We start from the raw sequence: 23,286 nt of genomic DNA on the forward strand, positions 1-23,286 counted from the left end.
AGAGTTTAGCAAATCAAATATAGCACTATATAAAAAGGATGATACATTTCGAGCAAGTTAAGTATGGAATGCATGATTGGTTTTTAACATTTGAAATCAGTGTAGTTCACTATGTATGTTAGTAGAATCAAAAAGAAAATCCATACGATCTTCCCAATGGATGCAGAGAAAGCAGTGATAAACATTCAGCATGTTCATGGTTAAAACAAAAAATTAAAAATCTCTCAGCAAACTATAAGCACACCTGTTAAAGGGCATCTAGTGTGGATTTTTCCCCCACAAAATAACCTGGAAACAATGACTGACCCAGCAGCAATGAGCATCCCTGGTGCCAATATAGTGGTCTTGGAATACCGATTCTAACTGAAAGAAACCAGCACGTCTCAGAGAGAGGGCTGATTCTGGGACTGAGGCAGGAAATGTGCTAGATGAGCCTGGAGCATCTCGTCAGACCAGAGAGCAAGAGCACTTTCAAACACTACTAGGATCCTGTCCAAAGGGCTCAGGAGTTAACTTCTGAGGCTCCCAATGGTCAAAGAAGGGACGGTTTTAGCTTCAATCAGGAGAATGACTAATCCTGGCTGGAAAACACCAAATATTTTAAAATACACTATTAATTCATAAAAAAAAATTAGTTCACTTTTGTAGAATGATAAGAAACCTCATCATCTTAGAAAACACATTCTCTTGAAAACTGATAAATAGATGGAAAGAATGAAAAATGTATCCTGCCTTTCCTGTGTGAACTGGGAAACGTGCTAACATCAAAAAGAGAAAAAACGACATATTATGTGCCTTCTGTTGAAAGAACATACCACCATTTATATATATTTTTTAAAACTAACATGAATTTGATCAAGCCTCTAGATTCAACTACCACTTTTCATAAAATACAGAGGACAGAGGAACATACTAACTTGTACCATAAGGAACAAGTAAGTCCAGACTTAGGTTATCTAAAAGCCAAATAACCTAGGCTCTTCAACAAATAAATTGCAAAAAAAGTGGGGGCAGAGGGAGAAATTTTAGACTAAAGACACTTAGGAAACATAAAACAGGCAAAACTAATCTGTATTATTTAGGGATTCACCCTCAGTGATAAAACTCTAAAGAAATGGAACAGAGTGAAAAACTATAAAAATTAAAGATAATGGTTACTTTGAGAGGGAAGGAGGAAGCTGTGATTGGGATGGAGTAGGTGGAGGGCTTTTGGTTAGCTGGCGAAGTTCTATTATTTAACCTTGCTTGGTATTTACAAGGGTGTCTGCTTTAAAACAATCCATTAAGCTATTCTTTATTTCATGTGGTTTTTTTATATCTGCATTTTATTTTATAAGAAAAAGATTTTTTTTTGAAGCTAGTATGAAGAAAGTGATTTGAGTGGGAGAAGATACTTATACATAGATAACCAACAAAGGAGCATATCCTAAGCACAATAAAGGAGCCCTGAAAATTCATTACAAAATGATAATCAGCTGTGTCAGGAAACAGCTGGCAAACTTATATTGGCATCAGTTCCTAGAACTCAGAAACAGAAAGAGCTTTTGGAGGGAGCTGCCTGCCAGGAACTATGGCCTTAAATCAAGGGATACTAGCCCCTCGTGACTCAGCAGAAAGAGAATTAGGGAACTAAATACGCAACCTCCCTCACCTCCTTCTCCTCCCTCCCTCCCTTCAATGATCCTCAATACTCCAGTGCTAAAGTCAGAGCATCAGGAAGCCCACTGCTGCGATCTATCTGGGTCAGCCCCCAAGGACACAGAGCAGAGTGAAGAAGTTGTGAGCGGGTCTGGAGGGGCAAGTAAAAGACGCCCAGCACCTCAGCTCGGTAGACAGATGGCCAAAAGACTTAAATAGCAGTCCATAAAAAGGAAAACCAAATGGCCAAAACTCATACAAAAAGGTGAACTTCATTTGAAATCAGGGAAATGCTAATTAAAACCACATGAGATGATTCTAAACGAGTATCTGATTAGCAAGAATTTAAAAGTCTGGTAGTATGTGGCGTTGGCAAGGATATGGAGCAATGGGAATGCTCTTAAGGATGTCAATTGGTAGGACTTTGAAAAATAACTTGACATTATCTAATATGGTTGAGGATACTCTTATGCCATGATCGGGCAATTGCACTCCTGGGTATATACCACGAGTATATACTCATGCCCAGGTGCTCCCGGAGGCATGCACAAGCATGCTCATAGCAGCACTGTTTACAATAGCCTCAAATTGGAAACATCCCACCTGGAAAATGGATATCTAAAGTGTGCATATCTGCATGATGAAATGCTATTCAAAACTGATAATGTTGCCGCTCACAAAATGTGGATGAATCTTAATATACTGCTGATTGAAAATAGCAAGACACAAAAAAGTACATAATGTGTGATTATATTTACATAAAGGGACAAAATGGAGAAAACTAAATTAGGCATTTAGGCATGTACATCTAGTGGTAGAAGTATAAAACAAAGCAAGAACGTAATTTCACAAAAGTCAGGATAGTGGTTACCTCTAAGGAAAGAAGAATGTTGGAAGGGAGGATCACAGACAGGGGTGGGAGGTACTGCAGGCTGATTCTGGGATGCTGGGAATGTTCTATGTCTTTATAAGGATATGTTATGTTTTTTATAAAAAAGAGATTTTAAAAGGGTGGACACTAAAAGATGGAATTCAAAGCCCCGTGGGCATGGGCAAATCTCAACAACTGGTGGCTTTTACTGCAGTATGATCCATTTTGTTAACTGCTGAATCCCTAGTCCCCTCAACAGTTTTCTCCTGAGCAGGTGTTCAGTAAATATTTGTTAAATGAATGAATGTTTTCAGACATAACTTGTCTTGATAAGAACCATTTGTGTCTCAGTCCCCATTACCTGGTATATCGAAGTCTGGGAGAAGCTCTTAGGTTCCCAGACCTGAGGGGTTCTAGATTTGAAGACAGAGCTGAGAGTTGAGTCTGCTGGTGACTGGGACTCTGAGCTAGCTAGGGAACCATATCCCTGATGCTAAAGAAACTTTTCTGTTTGCTTCTGCCTATTCTTGTGTAAACTTGATTATTTGATTGCAAAATAATAAACTGCCTTTACAGCAAGGATTGTCATACCCATTTAATAAATGAGGAGTACTGAGGACATGGCGTGTTTTCTTTCCATCCATTTTGCTTGTCTTCGGCTCCAGGCTAATGGATGAGATTTACCCTTCACTTCTAGCTGCAGCAATGGGCCTTAGTTAGAACAGGGGTCTGCAAACTTTTTTCTGAGAGAGCCAGTTAGTAAAGATTCTAGGCTTTGCAGGCCATAAGATCTTTGTCTCAATGCCTCAACTCTGCCAATGTAACATGGAAGTAACAATAGACAATCCATACACTAATGAACCTGGCTGTGTTCCAAAACAACTTTATTTACAAAAACATGTGGGTAGGGTAGATTTGGTCTATGGCCCACAGTTTTTCTTACCCCTAGACTAGAGTAGCTTTTGTCAACCAGGGTTCTCATTTGAACTACCCAACACAGAAAATTCAGGCTGCACTCTCAGTTCTCCCGAGGATGGCAAAGACCCAGAAGTATGGTCCTCAGTCCTGAAGCATCAGCACCATCTAGAAACTTGATAGAAAGGCTAAGTCTCTGGGACCAGAAACTCTAGGCATGGGGCTCAATCAATCTGCATTTTAGTAAGTCTTCCACGTGATCCTGGTGCATATTCAACTTTGCTCTAGAGCCTAGAGTCAGCAAGAGAAATTCTTCCCATTGCCACAGTGTAAATTCAAGGGTGTAGCTAAGCAGTAAATGGAATTTCCCTAATTACAGGGATTGGTTTAGTAGTGATCCAATAGGGAACATTTTCTCAAATATCTAACAAGCAACAGAGCAAGGGCCTCAATCAATCACAATAGGTGCCAGGCGTGGCCCCAGAGCAGGGTTCTGAAGGTCCCCCCTTACACCAGGCACTAATCCTTTTCTCGCTGAATCATGGAGTAGTCCAATGGGTTCTAGGGGAGGAGCCAGAAATGCCAGGGAAAGCGGGGAGACTGTTGCAGGAGAATGGGGCATGAGAAGATGGTCATGTCCCAGATCTCCAGTGAGTCTCTAGATGGGCCACCAAGTGAGAGTCCTTGGCTTCAGGCAGGAAAGAATTCAAGAGCAAGCCGAAGTAGAGTGAAAGCAGATTTATTCAGGAAGCTACAGACTCCATAGACAGAGTGCAGGCAGTCTCAGAGGGTGAGAGGTCCCAGGGTACCAGGTGGTTATTTTTGTGGGCAGGGTAATTTCATAGGCTAACAAGTGGGAGGATTATTTCAACTATTTTGGGGAAGGGGGTGGATTTCCAAGAATTGGGCCACTGCCCACTTTTTGGCCTTTTATGGTCTGCCTGGGAACTGTCATGGCGCCTGTGGGTGTGTCATTTACTATGCTAACATATTACAGCGAGCATGTAACGTGGCTCAAGGTCTACTAGAAGTCAAATCTTCAACTGTCTTGGGCCTACTAGGTTCTAACTAGTTTTTGTTGTCTCCTCAATGGCTGTGTCATTCTATTAATGATTGTGCCTTGCCCCCTTCCCTCCTGTCTCAAGACCTTTAAAAGGGAAGCAGCCATTGGGGGAGTAGCTATTTACCAACTGTATGGAAGTGTTTCACTATTTTAACAAATGGTACAGCTGTACACATGCATAACAGATGCAAAGCTGCCCTGCTTCAATTGGCACAAGATTCAATATTTTCCTTCAGCCATTGTCGAAACAGCAGCCTGCCCCCGGCTGCAGGTGATTAAGTATGTAGTCTGTGAAGATACCAACATAAAGAAAGGAGTACACAGTGGAAAGAATCAGAGAAATGGAGCTGAGATAGGAAGGAAGGGGGTATGACACAGCCATTAAAGGAATGACACAGCAATTAGCACCGAGATGGCGGGAGATTCAACCTCCAGTGGACCTTGAGCTTCATTATATACATTGTAACGTACTAACCTGGTGAATGACACACCCACAAACGCCATGACAGTTCTGAAGCTAACCCTGAAAAGTCAGAGAGGGCGGTGGCCCAATTCCTGGAAATCCCCATCCCTTCCCCAAAGTAGCTGGAATAATCCTCTCACTTGTTAGTATATAAAAACTAGTAATGCTCTCCCTTTCTTGCCTTCTGAGACAGCTTGCACTCTGTCTAAGGAGTGTATATTTCTTTAAATCAATCTACACTTACTGAACTATGGCTCACTCTTGAATTCTTTCCTGAGTGAAGCCAAGGGCCCTCGCTCAGCAGGGAGCAGCCCAGAGACTCAACCAAGACCTGGAACAGAGCCATCCTCTCGCACCCCTATTTTCCTGTATCAGAGCCACATCCCTGAAGAAGCCACTCTAAACTCATCCTACCCCTTCTCTTGATGTTCCATTTAGCTGATCCAGCTTGAGTTGAATTCTCTAGCTTTCGCCTCTGAAAGCACTGTATTTGAAACCACACAAAAAGGGGCCACAGAGAGGTATCATAAGGAAAACATGTTTCTGGGGGCCTGACTGAACTGTTCTCCTTTCTTCCTGAAGGTTTGGGTAATGCAGACCCTCCCTTCCTCACCAGTGTCTGGTGGGGAACGGCTCAGGCACCCTTTGCCCCAGCTGCGTGTGGAGCTGGCTGCAATGCTTGTTTATTAGCGAAATGCATCTGATCAGAGAGGCCCGCCTGACAAGTTCATTACATATCAATTTAATTAGCTGATTTACATTTAATTTACATTTCAATTAATGTCTTTAGCAACAAAACGCCGCCTTAATAGGGTAATTGCCTGTTAGGCAATATGTAAAAGAATAAATAGTCGCATTCTGAGGAAGAATTCCTATTTTCAATTTTTTATTACCATAAATAACTGAAATAATTATTGCTCTTAAGGGCCACGTCCTCATTTCCTTCTGGGCCTAATTATAAAGACTTAGTACCTCATTAAGCAAAATGGTTTTGGAGCCACAGAAAAACATTACTGGAATCGTGACTCAGTTTCGACAGAAGAGGGGGAAACTGATAGTAGACACATTTGGGGGGGTTAGGGGATATGACAGTTACTACAGGCAAGACTTGTCCCCTATGGGCCACAATGTCGTGTTGGCAGGAGGTATCTCTTCTCTGCATGCCTGTTGGGATAGTGGCCTGGGGGATGCTCAAATTGTCTCTTCTAAGGATTTCTGGAGATGAGGCACTCACCACCTCTTTGACAGTACTCACTGGTTGCTTGCCGATGTCTTTGTTGTAAAGGCCCCGCACCTTTGGTGACCACGTTGGGTGAGTCAGTGCCCTGGGCAGTGGCAGTATTGCTGGAAGCCACTCCTACACTGGGGGTGGCTCAACAATAACTGAGTAGTCCATGGAAAGTGACTGTGCATCACATAAACATAACCCACTAAATGCTAACGTCAACCCGTCTTCCTTTTAGCTGGATCCCCAGAATGCCTATGGCCACTTCATTGCCACCAAATGGGAAGGCAAGTGAGGCTAAGGGGAAACTGGAATGGAAAGAGATGAGGGTCTTAGAAGACTGCCATCAAAACCTTCCTTATGCAATTTATGAAAACATATCTTCACTCACTACCTCTTGAGGCAGACATTATAGAGCTGTGGATTTTAAAGTTCTTTCTTAAGTTAAAATATGCCCCCTCTTTGAATCAGTTGTGGAAGATGCCTGCTAGAGAAGATGTTTTGCCAGTAGTATAATTATAATATGACCATAATTGTGTATTAAGAGACACTGGCCACACAAAATAGGCAGAAAGAGAAATGAGCTGAGTGCAGTTGAAAGGATAGAGATATGATGCAGGAAAACAGATGTGGGGCATGAGAAGGCTGTGTCCCAGGCTTCGGTTGAGCCCCTGGGATGTGCCCCACCAAGTGTGGGTCCTTGGCTTCATGCAGGAAAGAATTCAAGAGCGAGCCACAGTTGAGTAAAGGTAGATTTATTCAGAGAGATACGTTGAAAGGCAAGAGAAAGGCCACGAGGTGTGGGGGTTGGGTGCTCAGATTAAAAGTAGGTACACATTCCATAGACAGAATGTGGGCCATCTTCAAAGAGGGAAAGAGAGGCTGCAGAGAGGCGCTGTGTTGCTAGTTTTTATGCGCTTGGTGGCTTCATATGCTAGTAAGTGGAAGGACCCGTGTAAGTAGCCTGGGGAAGGGGCTGAGATTCCCAGGAAGTTAGCCATTTCCCACTCTTTGACCTTTTGTGGCCAGCCTTGGGTTTGCCATGGTGCCTGTGGGCGTGTTATTCACCATGTTAATATATTACATTGGGCGTATAATGAAGCTCAAGCTCTGCTAGAAGTTAAATCTCCCATCATCTTGAGCCTCAAGGCTTACTGGGGGTTGAATCTTTTACCATTTTGATGTTGATTGCTGTAGCATTCCTTGAATGGCTGTGCCCTGCCCCCTTCCATCCTGTCTCAAAATGGTCTGAGAAATCGGGAAAATGAGACTCGTATTCTGAAAGTTCAGGAAGAAAAGCTGCCATGCAGCCAAGGTGGATACTAGGGGAGGGGAAGGGTAGAGGTTTGAGTCTGGAAAGTCAGACACCAGAGTCACAGTGCAAATGGGGCTGGCTTATTCCCTGAATGGTGGACGGGCATTTAATCTGAAAGAGCAAGTACTAAAAATTGAAAACTTCAGGGCCAAAGTATGGGGTTCCTTTAGGCGAGGTTTATCCTTTCTCAAAGATCTGGGGCAATCATTATCAACTCCGCGGCCGTCTGCATCTTTCCTACTCCGTGGGGCTTTCTTCAACAGTGCCACCACGTGGGAGCAACAAGCACAGCGGGACTGGAATACCCAGCCTCATCCTGTCTTCCTTTGGCTGTGAATGTCTAACAGACCCCCAGTTTGAAATTGATTCTTAGACAATGAGAAGAATGAAGGGAAGACTCAGGAAAGAGATAACAAGACTTCCAGAAAATAACTCGTCTAAGGGGTGATGGAAAGGAGCATTTGATTATTTAATTGGGAAAAAAAAGTGACCATATTTGCACCCAGGTACTTTGGAAGCATTCATTCCAGTTATGACCACTGGTCCGACCTTTCTCTCTCCCCCGCTCAGAACAAGTTTGTCAATTTCAGTCCTTCAGAAATTAAATGATAGGATTTAGGTCCCTCATTCCACCTTTGCTCACTCCTGAATCACATTTCCAATCCCTCTCAACTACTTTTTTTTTTAGGGAAAGGTTTTCAGATCCATTGACACCATAGACACTCTTGTCTGGAAGTTAATCAGATTTGTTGATAGCCTTTTGAAGGCAGATACCAAAATCTGAAGACAAACTCCAGAATTGGTCAGCACCAAGTTGAAGGCAGCTAATCTAGAATACAGCCGCTGGTCCCCACCGGCAGGGGGCGTCTGGAACCACTCTTGCTCTTCCAAGAATTCATCCGAGAAGCTTGGACCAGTGAGTCTCAGCCCTACCAGCCCAACACTTTTTTAAAAATAAATATTTGTTAACATTTTCTTATCTATACGAAATTCACAGAAAAGAAAACTTGCGTACATGTACAACCTTAAAAATATATATATGTTATTCTAACTACAAAAGAAAAGAAATGTATAACAGAATAACATGTATTTCCATATGCAAATGCTCTGGCACAACTACAAAAAATATATATAAAAAAGGAACCCATGCTTTCATCTCTTTATAAAATTACCTGAATGTGAGACCCCCAAGTGTAAACTTACTCAGGTAGGTACGTTGAATCGGTGGTTGAAACACTACCACTAACTGAGACCGATGGGCTTTTCTAAACTTTTGTACCACTCTCGGTAGACTTCTGAACAAAATATAGCTTTCCCTTGATTTAAAAGGAGGTTGCATTATTCCTGGAAAAATTACTCTGTATTTAAATCATGCGAAAAACACTTCGATTTTGTATGTGAAATGAAGTTGTCCTGTAAACTGTAAATATTTATGCATAAGTTTTTCACTTCTAAGAATATGTGAAGGGGTAGGATTTGGGGATTCAGAGTGCAGGACTACCTGACGTTCTGAATATTTCCTACTAAGTGCCAGGAGCACCCTGTCACCCCCACCCCCGACCGTTGTGACAGCCATTTTTAAAGGCCCACGTATCTCTGAAACACACACAGGGTAATGTCATCTTCATGGAGAACCACTCATCTAGACCAATGCAGATTTATGCCTCAGTTTCCCTTCCTTCTGACCCCAATTCCCCTTCAACTAGGATTTCCATCCTGAACCCCAGCTTCTGGCCTTACTCTTATCAGTGCCCGGTGGCCTAGGGATATAGGACTGACCCAGTTCCTGTATTCTTAGCTGTTCCTTCCTGAATAGATGACTCAGGACTCTCGTCCAGACTATCATCATACTCTGAAGACCACGCAAACTACCTTTCCTTGGCTGTGGCCTTCTTTACGGATCAGTAAGGGTCCTGCTTGTCCACCTAGGGAACTGCAGCTTCCCACGTCAGTGTCCCACCCCTGTTGCCTCGTATGCACCAGTGGAGACTTGAGTCAGAGGCCTGTGTCCCTGATAACTTTACTCATTCACGTGTTCATCGTGTATCCACCAGCAGGGCTGGGGGACTATAATCTGATGGAGGAAGCAGCACATTTTGCTTTGGTCAGCACATTCCAAAGCTGCCCTGTAACTTCAAACTAGACAAGGACTTTCTTTTCCTCTTTACAGTTTATTGGCAAAGTGTCAAATGTTTTATAGGGCAAATGCTGCCACCCGCCCAGCTGTGCTCAGTGGTGACTACCAGCGAGGATATTTCATTTGGGACTCACGTGAGGGTAACTTCAGATTTAAAAGCCTACCTCTGAATGCATCTCTTCGTGCCCTTTAAATGTTGCAAATCTAAGAGGCATCCTGTGGTGGCCAGGGGCAGGGACAGGTGGGGGTTGGTGATTGGCAAACTTCCCGTCATAAGGATAAGAATATAGCCCTTTTTGTGGCTAGAACAGCTCTGGGTAAAGAGGATGGAGGGACACAGGCAGCTTACCCAGGAGGTCAGAAGCCCCAGTGGACAAGCAGAGCAATCTTCCTGCTGAGGTCAGGCAGGGAACTGATGACACCTCACCCACAACAGCCTCACCTACAACCAGCCAGACAGGGCATCTCCTTCCTGTCAAGCATCAGCACTATTGCTCCTGCTCACTCCCCTTCTTCCTCCTTTCCCTCCCTTTCACATTTATTCATTCATTGAGTGCCCACTATGTGACAGGCCCACAGATTTATTGTAGGTTTAAGAGGCTTCAGGGTCCCTGACCTGTGCTAGCTCTTTCCCCAGCACTGTGTTCCCTGGAGGATATGTTTTCGTAAATTGCATGAGAAAGGTTTTGATGGCAGTCTTCTAAGACCCTCATCTCTTTCCATTCCAGTTTCCCCTTAGCCTCACTTGCCTTCCCATTTGGTGGCAATGAAGTGGCCATAGGCATTCTGGGGATCCAGCTAAAAGGAAGACGGGTTGACGTTAGCATTTAGTGGGTTATGTTTATGTGATGCACAGTCACTTTCCATGGACTACTCAGTTATTGTTGAGCCACCCCCAGTGTAGGAGTGGCTTCCAGCAATATTGCCACTGCCCAGGGCACTGACTCACCCAACGTGGTCACCAAAGGTGCGGGGCCTTTACAACAAAGACATCGGCAGCAGCAGGTGAGTAAGCACTGTCAGTTTAGAGAATGTGCAGATTCGTACTGCACAAGGCAGTGCAAGAGGCCCTGAGTTCTCATAGCACCTAATAGAAGAAACTTGATAGAGGTTTCTGAAAGAACAATCTGAAAAATTTACAAAACATACCAATAAGGAGTTCTGAAGCTAAAATAAACTCTTCTGAATTCTGGAAAATAAAAATCCAATCTTGATCAGTCATGCTAGAAGAAAGACTTAATTATCTTTCTGTTCTGAAAGGAAAATCATTTTACAAAAATTGTTGTCATATAAAGAGATGATCAAAGAGAAAATTCAGGAAACATTGAGAAGAGAGTGTTATAGCGGTATAGCAGACTATTAATAAAAATAACGTGATTTTTCTGGATTTTAAAATTAAAAAAAGTTAATCTGTGATTTGTTTCCTCACTTTAAACAAATACTCATTTTCTTACTTTTCATTATAAATTTTGTATTTTTCTTAAAGGGTCTTCCAAATTATATAGGCTTTAGGGTCCAAAATACCTGGGAACACTCAGGCACCAAATAACTGCTGGGCATAAAATAGCTAAGACCTGGCCCCTGGCTTCAAGGATCTTCCAGGCCTCTGGGCCAGTCCCAAACATCAAGCAACAATTACAGAGTGTCACCAGGAAGTTTAGGGCTTTAACCTCACTTCCAGCCCTCAACTCTGTTTGTTTTTCTATTCAGATATGAAGCTTCAGGAGCTCATGGACCTTTCTCTCAAGAGGTTTCCATCCCTCACTTCTCCCTCTCACCCCTGAGGCATCTCAGGCTCCCCTCCTCCCCACACCCACACCTCCTCGGAAATGCATCGCACTTCCTGTGTAGAGCGCTTCTGTCCTGTTTTCACTGCACTGGGCTATCCTGCGAATATAGTCTGGGTTTCCCTTTTCATCACTGTAGAGAGGTCTTGAAATTGTTTTTCCAAACATACACAGTCCTCTCCAGAAGAGGACTCGGGCCATCTGCTTTAAAATGACAATGTATTTCTTCCTCCCTTGGTCCATCCCTGACTCCTTTTCTCTTGCCATCCTGGGGAGCTGTGTTCTCTCCTATACACCTTTGCCAAAATGATTAGGAAATCAAGAGCATCTAGAAAGACTTAAAGGAAAAAGGAAGTCGTGGGCTATGTGGCGCACGTGTGGTGCTGGGCCGGGTCCTGGTGGTGGTGCAGAGTGACAGCTGGAGGGCAGGCTATCCCAATCCAGACTGCAACCTGGGCGATGCAAAGGCTTTGTCTTGTTCTCTGTATTCATGATGCTGGGGGCGGGGTTTCAATAAATATTTGGTGAGGGGAGGAGAGAGAGGGACTGAGGGTCATACTGGCACTGAGATGGCTTCGTTTTATAACAGCAGTCCTTCCTTTGTCTTCATTTCAAAGAAGTCTTCCGCTTTCCTACGTACACATTCTTTTTCCTTCCTTCGCGCTCCAAGGAACATGTGTTAATCTACCTGTTCAGAGCCAATCCCTCCACCTGTGCCCTTGACCTCAGACTCTCCTGAGTACTCCAGACATAGCTCCATAATCATCTTCCTGCTTCCCGGTCTCAGCCTTCTCTCACTCTCTACCACCTCTTTTTGCTCAGCCTATAATCACACTCAGACTTCTCCCTTCCTTAAGCACATACACACATACCCTGACCTCCACCCTCTGGACTGTATCCCCCCTGTCATTGGGTGTATGAACTCTCCATCCTTCCACACTTGCTGTTTCTACTGCCTTATTTGGCAAATAAGTTTCCATTAACTGAAACTTATCCAGTGAAGGTCACAAATAATCCATTTCCAAATCCATTCAGCACTTTCATTACTCGCCTTACCAAACTCTTAACAGCACAGGGCACTGACAGTCATCACCCTGTTAGGCAGTTAGATGGAGGTGAGCACTGGGCAGGGGGAGACGAAGGGGAAAGGAACAACCCAGAACCCAAGGAACCTGAGCTGTCAATCAACCAGAGCACAGGGAACCTGAGTTGTCAATTAATCAATCACGAAACCAGGATATAAAAACAGAAAAAACAAAGGAGCAGCGCCATTTTTCCTGTCTTGCATTGGCCCACTCCCAATTCTCGGGAGTGTACTATCTTGCACTAATTTTTTTTTACTTCACTAATAAAAATCTTGTTTATATCACACTTTTTGTCTCTCGTCAAAAATTCTTTTTTTTCCTGGTGACTAAGAACCAAGGTAATTCTTATTTCCCTTTTCCTGGTAACAACCCCATCCCTGAAACTCTTTCCTCAACTGGCTTCCATGACACTAAACTGCTGCTTGTTCTTGTGCCTGCCCAAGTCTTACCTCTTTTATGGCTGGCAGCAAGGTGATTTCTGTGAATGAGGCTTTGATTTTCCACATCCTCTTTCTCCCCTTCAAGGGCAATAAGGTCACGCCATCTCTGGGCAGACTCTCCCTATTACAATGGTCAGGACAAGGTGCGGCAGCTTCAGAGGACCACTGACCACCCAACAGTGCATCCAAAGAAGAACGAGGGGGACTGATGGGGGGGAATCCATGTTACGCCATGTTAAGGCAGGGGGAGGAACCAAGGCTGAGAAGCCTGGAGGAGAAGAGATGCCATGGAGATGGGAGAGGAGGAAGCCGATGTGTTCTAAGCAGCTCCAAGCCATTAAGTGGATCATCAAGTGGAATCTTCAAGGAGGTAGATTTTGCCTTGTTGTCAAAGAGAACTTAACAATGGTCACATCGAGTAGCAGTGGGAAGGGTGGCCTCATAACACCAGGGTGCCTGTAACCTATATGGCATCTTCACATGAATTAGAAAAAGATGCATCCTTCTGTAGCAGGTTGAAGCTTGACACAATGGCACTCAGCACCTACTCACGACTTCAGGCAGGTGCCCTGGTGGAGAGCGCGACTCATACTGTCTTATATAATAACTCTGTGGAAGGCAGTGAGCCTTCCGTCACTGGAAGCATTCTGCCAATAGCTGGATGATCTGCAGATTCCATAGAGAATATTTCCTATAATCCTGTTTACAATTATCTATGAAGATGTGCTAGAGGAAGAGGTAGATGAAGGGGAGAAGCAATGGAGTGGCAGCAGGGGAGATGGAAAGAGAGGAAGATGGAGGGGGTGAGAAATGAAAAGGGAGGGAGAGACTGATAGATCATTTTAATCTGTAGTATCCAAATATGCTCAAGTCCAGCTTCATCCTCCCTGTTTTATGAGCAAATAATTGCTAGTTGTGTCTGCCACAGGATGTTAATTCCTGTCTATTATTTGTCCTGTCTTGCCTGCTTGCTATTTGAGTCCCAATTTTGTTCCAGGTGGTACCATGAGATGAATGATAAATGGTCTATACCAGTGGTTTTTCAACCTGGCTGTAAGGTAGAATCATCTGTAGAATTAAAAATCATATATATATTTATATAAAATTATATATTTATAATTTTTATATCATTATTTATATTATATATTAATATATTGTAATATAATTTATATTATTTTATAAGTGTTAATATAGCTATATATTTATAAACATTGTATTTTATATTAAATATTTATATAAACGTCTATTTATTTTTAAGATTTATATTTATGCATAATTTAATATACTTATATATGTATTATATATAATCAGACACTTTGGGAATGAAGCCCAAGTGTGTATAGTTAAAAGAATTCCCTCAAGTGATTCCAGTCAGGAAAGAGACCCACTGGGTCTCGGTCACTAACATCCTTTTCCCACCTGCGATCCGTTCCACTCTAGCCTCCCCTATGGCTCAGGAGGCCACGTGATACTTAATGGAGGTCTGCTGGAGATGCTCCTGGAAACGCTTTTACTTTCCTACACAAAGGGACAGGCATGACATTCTGCCTCGTTGGTGCTGCCCTTTCTCCTTTTTCCTGGAGTGAATATGGACAACCTGCCTGAAGACAGCCAGCACAAAGACCAAAAAAGTTTTAAACAGCAACAACAATATTAACAAAAAGGTACTAAAGGCAGTGGAAGGGGAAGCTAGAAAGGCATGAGTTTTCGAACCAGGTGGGCTTCCACAGCATCCCTTTCCTGCCCTCCTCTGGACTTCTCGTTGTTTGAAATAATCGTCTTTATTTTGTAAGCCAACGATAATTGTGTTTTCTGTTACTTGCAAGTAAAAGTAATTTACCTGAGTATTTGGTGTTTTCTTAGGATGAAGGCTATCATGATTGAGAAAAGAGAAGTACAGCCCGTGCTGATGTTCAGAGCTCAGAAAACGAGGGCTCCTAGGGTGAAAATGTACGATGGCTTTGAGAACTTTTTTTTTTTTTTTAACTGGTTGTCTTAGCTAGCTGGGTCTGTTGTAACAAAGTTCCACAGACTGAGAGGCTTAAACAGAAGTTGATTTCCCCATCTTTCTGGAGGCTAGAAGTTCAGGATCAGGGTGTTGGCAGGACTGGTTCCTTCCGAGGTTCTCTCTTCGGCTTGGAGATAACCAACTTTCTCTGTGTCTTCACACAGCCTTTCCTCTCTGTGTGTCTGGGTCCTAATCTCCTCCTCTTATCAAGATATCATTGCATCAGGGCCCACCCCAACAACCTCATTTAACCTTAATTACCTCTTTAAAGACTCTGTCTTCAAATGCAGTCACATTTTGAGGTACTGGGGGTTAAGACTTCAACAAATGAATCTTAGGGGACACAATTCAGCCCATAATACTGGTGACTAAAACTGGGCCAGGAATAAGATATTCGTGATTGGCTGTGATTCCAATCCTCACTATAATCACCTGGAGAAATTTTTAAAGCATAGATGCCTGGGCCTTGCTCCCAAAGGTGCTGATTTAATTAGTCTGGGTGGGACCAGATATATAATTTTGGGTATTATCAGCCATTATCTCTCTAAGTGGGAGTTGGTTAAACCAACTTTATTTATTTAAAAAAAAACCCAGAACTTTGAGGGACAGGTGAGAAGCCAACCTTGATCTGATGGGTAGACACTGAGGGAGGAGCAATTTACAAAGGGGTCTTCAGTGTAGGGGTCAGGCTGCATTTCAGAAAAGGGGGAGAGACCCAACTCATCTCCACTTTTCTTCCCTCTGCGAACAAGGGGAAACGAAGATGCCCAAAGGCACTGGCAACCACATCCATCTGAGAAAGAATATCCAGAACGGAACACCCAGCGGTGCACAGGGTGGGAGGGCAGTCACCTGGTGTCAAGATGGCCTCATGTCTTTTGTCCATACTCAGTTAATGGGTCTGATTTACTTTCAAGGATGATATTAGAATTAGATTTTGTTGAAACTCGCAGGTGGCCTAGGAAGGACTGGAAGGGGCTGCTTATCACTTGGTGTGCTAGGAAACCATCCCCAACAGACACTGCCCAGGAGTTAGTCCTTTCCTGAGAGCATGACTTCAAAGGTCCTCTGGGGTCACTATTTGTGTCATGATTTTTAAATCTGTAATTTCTGTTGCAAAATTAATTCTAGGTTAGTTTAAGAAATTTACAGTCAGCCTGTTTAACTTTTAACCCACCTGCAATTTGACCAAATCAAGTACTGTATTATTTTCCTACTGTGGCTGTAACAAATTAACACGAGCTTAATGGCTTAATACAGATTTATTATCTTACAGTTCAGAGGTCATAAGTCTGAAATGAGTCTTTCAGGGATAAAATCAAGGTGTTGACAGGGCTGGTTCCTCTGGCGTCTCTAGAGGAGAATGCATTCCTCGCCTTTTCCAGTTTCTAAAGGCTGCCCTCATTTCTTAGCTCACAGCCCCATATCACATCACCTTTTCTCCTTCTGCTTTCATGATCACATTGCCCTCTGTCTGGCACTGGCTTCTCCTGGTTCCCTTGTGATTATGTAAGGCTGCCCTGGATAATGCAGGCTAATCTCCTCATCTCAAAGTCATTAACTTGATCACATCTACAAAGTCCTTTGCCATAGAAAGAAACATTTGCAGGTTCCACGGATTAGTATGTAGACATCCTTTAGAGGCTGTTATTCAGTTTACCACAAGTACTTAGTACTCCAGGAGCTTACAGCTTGGTAGTTGTGGACAAAAACAAACAGTGTCTACATCAGAATCTCCCTCCTCTCCCAATGACCACCTGACTCCAGCACAAGAGGACCCTTCTTCATTGAGAAATTCTTTCCTAAGGTAGATGCGGCTTACAGTCAAAGTGATGCTACTAGCCATTTGGGGACCCTTGTACACATACCCAGGTCCTCATCTTTCCTAAAGGGGAGACAGTACGGTTGAGTCTCAGGAGGCTGCCTACCAAGTTGGAAGTCATGCCCAATTCTAGCAGACCCAGTTTGTAGCTAGGGCTCAGAATTTTGCAGTGTGTTCCACTCCCATCTCTCGCTTTTCAAAAGCAAGCTGGCATGTTACACGTCCATTGTCTTTAAGGCTGTTATACGAAAAATTGGAAATGATTCCTCATTGGCATATTACTTTCTAAAACTCAGAGGAAAGGCGATCTAATTATCATTGGCTGAGCTAGCATACCTTACATAGAAAGAGAAGATAATAAAACAAAATATTTTTTTGGTAAGTATTATTACAGCTGCATAATACATTTTAAGATCAAATGTATTTTTTCAAGGGGTACAATTCACACTGTTCTATATAAGAAAATTCTTACTACAGAGTGATCCTGCTTTATCTTTTCATTTCAAACTATATCAGAAACTTTGTCTTGTTTCTTATAAACCTTCCATACCATTCTAAGTGATAAATAAGCCCACAGTCTAGTGTTAGAGGTTTAGAAATAGTTCTACTTGAAAATATACAGGCTCAGGGGTGGAGGGCATAGCTCAGTGGTAGAGTGCATGCCTAGCATGCATGAGGTCCTGGGTTCAATCCCCAGTACCTCCATTGAATAAATAAACCTAATTACCTCCCCCAACAACAAAAAAACTTTTTTAATTAATGGAAAAAAGAAAATATACAGACTCATTCTGAGAATCAATTTAAGTGACAGAAATGCACTTTCAGAAACATAAATTTATATTGAAATGCAAGATCATAGTAACATACATAACATATTCTATTAATATAACAATTGTCATCCTGATCATCTGGTTGTATTGCATCTTAAACTAATTGGCATGTTTGCTATTGATAATAATAAACGAATAAATAATGAGAGGCCACATTTTATAGCAGAAAGAAGGCTGCCTTTGGAACAGGGCAGAGTAAGGTTCACATTACCACTGTGTCAGGCACTGTCTGTGTGAGCATGGGCCAGTTAATTCACTCTTAGAGTTTGTTTCTTCATTCATAAGATGAGGATTCAAATACTTACCTTGTAGAGATGTGTGAGGTATATAATTATGTATATAAAATACCTTGTACAATGCTGGTATATAGTGCACCATCACTGAATGGTTACTGTGGCTGTTCTTATGGTTACTTGTCTTATAACTAATGAAGACACTGATTTTATTGGAAATCAATTCCCTTATGGATACTGAACATGAATGAAAGGTAATAGAAGCCTTTAAAAATGTCTCTGACCTTCTGATACTTTGGCCAGGGAGTCTAAATTACCATCTTCACTTCATAAATGCAAAGTAGACTAAAAAGAAAAAAATGCTCTAATTTATTCCCTCCATGTATTTATCAAATGAGGTAGGATCTCTGGGAAAGATTAAGAGCTCACATTTTTTATTGGACTTATTTCCCATAAAATTTCAGAGAGGATGAAAGGAGAGGAAGTACAGAAGCAGTGCTATTTCTGTTTTATCTGCTACCTGCAGTTATAAATCTTCTTGAGATATCATTAATTATAGTGGTGCCATTCACAACGCTGCTATTCAAGCCTGTTAGAGTTTTCACCCAAAATTCTATGCCTGGGGCTTGGCAGCTGAGTTTTTATATGAGGCTGAAATTCGGAGGCCATGACAGAGGCAACACCTTCAAACTAGCCACTATAGACTAAATGTCTGTGTCCCCTCCCCAGTTCATATGCTGAAATCCTAACCTGCAACGTGATGGTATTTGTGGTTGGGGCCTCTGAGATGTAAGTAAATCATGTGAATGGAGTCTGCATTAATGTGATTAGTGATCTTATAAAAGAGACTCCAGAGGGCTCTCCCATCCTCTCTACCGTGTGAGGATATGAGAAAACAGCCACCTGTAGCCCCGAAGAAGACTTTCACCAGAACCCAGCTGTGTTGGCACCTTGATCTTGACTTATAGCCTTGAGAATGGTGGGAAATAAATTTCTGTGGTCTATAAACCATCCTGTCTATCGTGTTCTGTTCTAGCAGCCCAAACTGACTAAGACAGGAGCTGTGCAGAGAAAGCCCAAAAACCTTTGAGGGGTTTCCCCAAAACTTCAAGGCTGAGGGATGAGCTCTGTGTGCACAGGTGACACATGAGGCTTCCCAATTAGCAGCTGCTACAGGGTTGGGAGCAGAAGAGAGACACTTGAGATCAAGCAGTGTCGGGGGACACTAGAGCTTTGAACCTTCCATTGTGGAGAGTTCTTTTTAACACTCTAATCCTCCAGGAATCCAGCTGATCCACCAGATAGACTGCACTGTAGCAGAAAGGATCATTCCCTATAGAAAGAACCACATTAGACTTGCCTTAACAAAGCCTACAACCAAGCTTGACAAAACCCATGAGAGACAGAGTTTGGAAGTTGACCCCTACTAAGTCAGAGGGGCTATGAAAACATTTCGAGATGTCCACATATTTGCACTAACAAAGTATATTGCTAAGTCTACCCAAGTCTAAGGCGATCAGCCAGTAATTAAACTACCTGCTAAAACAAGAGTCAACACTCTTCAGAGAAAAGATAATAGAATCCAAGTCTTACAATGTATTATTCAGAACATCCAGTATTCAACTAAAAAATCACTAGATGTACATAGAAACAGGAAAATGTGATTCATAGTCTTGAAAACATGCAAACATGTAGTTAATAGAAACAGAACTTGACATTCTACAGCTATTGGACATACCATACTGAGACTAAGTACTGTAAATATGTACAAAGAACTAAGGGAAAATATGTTCAAAGAGTAAAGGAAAATATGGTCCTAATGAGTGAACAAAAGAGGAATCTCAGCAGACATGTGGAAACTAAAAAAGGAAAAAAGTTTAAATGGAAATTTTAACACCAAATAATACATTAACTGAAATGAAAAATTTACTGGATGGGCTTAACATCAGATTAGGGGTGGCAGAAGAAAGAGTCAGTTACCTTGAAGACAGATCAGTAGAAATCACACAATGAAGAATCTGGAAAAAAAAAAGATTGAAGAAAAATAAAGAAAACATCAGAGACTTGTGGACAAGAGCAAGCATACAGACTAGTATATGCTCTTAGTTTATAATCTAGATGTCAAAACCACGAAAGGACAACAAAGAAAATTTTAGGTCCAATTTTCTTATGAACATAGATGCAAAAACCTAAACAAAATATTAGCTGACATAATACAAAATAGCCAAGTATGGAAAAACAGGGTAGGTGCAACATCAGGAAGAAGTCCATCAGTGTCATTCACTTCACACGTAGGCTGAAGTTGACAGCTCATATGACTACCACTCAGTATAGGAAGAGCATTTGAAGCTGTTCAACACCTATTTACTTTGGTATGAATTAATATAGAACTAAATATATACAAAAGACATAAAAAATAGTATAATAAACTCCAACATACCTGCCGTCAACAACTACATGGCTAATTTGTTTTATCCATACCCTCGTCCACTTTCCTTAACTAACAACTCCCACTTTCACTGGAGGTTTTTGAAGCAAATCCCAGACATCATATTTCACCCATAAATACTTCAGTGTGTACGACTTTATAAAAGATAAGTGCTCTTTTTTTTTTAATAACCAGACTCCAGTACCATCATAAGTTCTAAAAAATTATCAAAAATTCTTTAAGATCATCACATGTCCAATCAGCATTCAGATTTCCTCTCTTGTCTCACACTTTGTATTAGGTTGTATCTCTTTAGTCTCTTTTAATACACAGCATCCACAAGGTCTCCCTTTTTGTTTTTATTTTTGTTTTCCCTTTGCAATATATTTGTCCAAAAAATCACATTGCCATCATTTTGCTGCTTGCATCCTTGTGGTTCTGTTTAACAAGTTAGTTACTTTAAAGATTGTATTTCTAGTACATTGGTGATGTATTTGGATGCTACGTCAGATTCAAGTTTGATTTTTTGGCATGAAAGGTGGTGTTTTGTACTCATATTGCATTGCCCTGGAAGGAACATAATGTCTGATTATCTTTTTTTTGTGATGTTAAGATTGACTGGTGTGTTTGAGTGTTGTCAGACTGAACTGCCTATGATAAGGATCCTCATCAGTTTTTCATTAATGGTTTTAGTAGTCATGAATATTCTAATTCTTCACTTCTGTTCATTTATAGCTGAGAGTTTTCTAGAAAGAAAACTTTGGTCACCCTGAGGTATAGTTCAAACAAGAAATTCAGTATGAATGCTTAATTTCTTCCTTCTCACTTATGAGATTTCAGAATGAGTTGGTTCTTAAATTACCCCAAGCTGACTCATGTATTTTTTCCCCTTTGAGTAACATTACCAACTCATGGATTTTTAACATATCTGATGTGTTTATTTTTTATTTTATTTTATTTTATTTTTCTGATGTGTTTAAAAGTAATTCAATTATCATTCCTTTTGATGCTTGTGGTAGACAGAATAATGATCAAAGATGTCCATATCCTAATCGCAGGAATCTGTGAATATGTTATTTTAAGTGGCAAAGGGAGGATTAAGGTTATATATGGAATTAGAATTGTTAATCACACGACCTTGAGAAAAGGCAGTTATCTGGGTGTGCTCATGTAATCACAAGCATCCTTAAAAAAGGAAAAAGGGAGTTAGAAGAGTAGGTCTGAGTTCTGTAATATGAGAAGGATTTGACTTTTCATTGGCTGGTTTCGAAGATGGAGGAAGGGGACCATAAGCCAAGGAATGCTGGCAGCCCTGGAAGGTGAAAAGGAAACAGATTGTCCTCTAGAGCCTCTAGAAAGGAGCCTAGCTGATGCTTTGATTTTAGCCCAGCGAGACCTGTGTCAGACCTCTGACCTACAGAACAGTAGGATAATAAATTTGGGTTGTTTTAAGTTTCCAAGTTTGTAGCAATTTGTTATGGCAGCAATAGAAACCCAATATAGTGCTCACCATCTTTGTAAGAAAAATATCAGTAATAACAATGGAACAAACAAAGAAACTATTCCAATCAGTAAGAGTTTAACAGATTTGATAGATAAACTTATAAAAATAAAATTTTCTCTACAGTTGTAATAACTAGCAAATATAATGAAAAATAAGAAACTATTCTCAATAGAATAAAGAAAAAACCATAATTAAACACCTAGGAATTAAGTAGGACATTTATGCAGAAAACTCAAACTCTACTAAAGAACATAGAAGATGAACTGATAAATGGAGAAACATTTATGTTCTTGTACAGGATGATGCAATATTACAAAAATGTCAGTTCCCCAAATTAGTCTATAAATTTAATGTAGCACAGTAAAAACTCCAGTTGGACTATTTGAGAATCCTGATAAAGTTATTCTAAAATAAAAATAAGAATAAAGGATCACAAATAGCTAAATCAATCTCATAAGAAAAAGAGAGAGAGAGACTTGCCAAACAGTCTAGTCATAAAGCAGTGTGATACTGTTGCAAGAAAGACAAATAAAACACTGGAACAGAATAGGTAGCTTTAAGACAGAACTTTAGGTAGCTAATATTTGATACAGGTGGTACCACAAATCAGTGAAAGAAAGTGTAGAATGTATGCTGAGGAGGTATTGTTGGGAAATCTAGCTTACTCTCTACAAGAAAAAACAAAACAAACCAAAACCTGGACTCTGGATTCCTATCTAATATGAACTGATATCATATACAAAAATTGAGCCTTGATGGATTAAACATCAAAATGTGAAAAGTAAAACTACAAAGTTGATAGAAGAAAATATTGGACAAATTTCTGTCACCTGGGAATGAAGGGAGACTTTTACTTAAAATGTCAGAAACACAAACACAAAATATAAAGCAAAAATGATTGATTGTTTTACACCGAAGTTAGGTATTTCTATTAACTGAAGTATACCCTTGACAAAGTCTATAAACCAATGAAAAAGGGAAAAGATATTTGCATGTCTAAAACTGACAAGAGATAAATAACTAGACAGAAGAGTTCCTCTAAGGAAGACAAAAACTCCAATAGAAAAATGGGCAAAGAATATGCAGAATGAGCAATTTATTGTAAAGAAAGGAGAAAATCTTAGAAGCATATAAAGATATGCTCAGACTCATCAAGAAATCCAATAATGAGATGGTACTTTACATCTGTTATACTGAAGGAAACAAGAAAGCTTGATAATGCCAAGGTTGGGAAGAATGTGGGGGCATAGTAACACTCAAGCACTGGTCGTGGGAGTACAGGCTGGTGTGGCATTTGGGACAGCAACTTGGAATTACTTGGTCAAACTAAGAATACTCATACTCCATTACTTAATTTATCTTCTGTTCATAACACAATATATAGAAAATAAAAAGACCAAGCACAAACCGGCAAGATATATGCAACATATCATAGACAAAAATTAGCATCTAGAATACATGAAGAACTAATATAAATCAGGAGAGACAGAGGGACAGAGGGAGATAAAGAGAAGCTAACAGA

The sequence above is a fragment of the Camelus dromedarius genome, chromosome 14, assembly GCF_036321535.1.
Source record: "Camelus dromedarius isolate mCamDro1 chromosome 14, mCamDro1.pat, whole genome shotgun sequence".
In the NCBI taxonomy this organism is placed as follows: Eukaryota; Metazoa; Chordata; class Mammalia; order Artiodactyla; family Camelidae; genus Camelus; species Camelus dromedarius.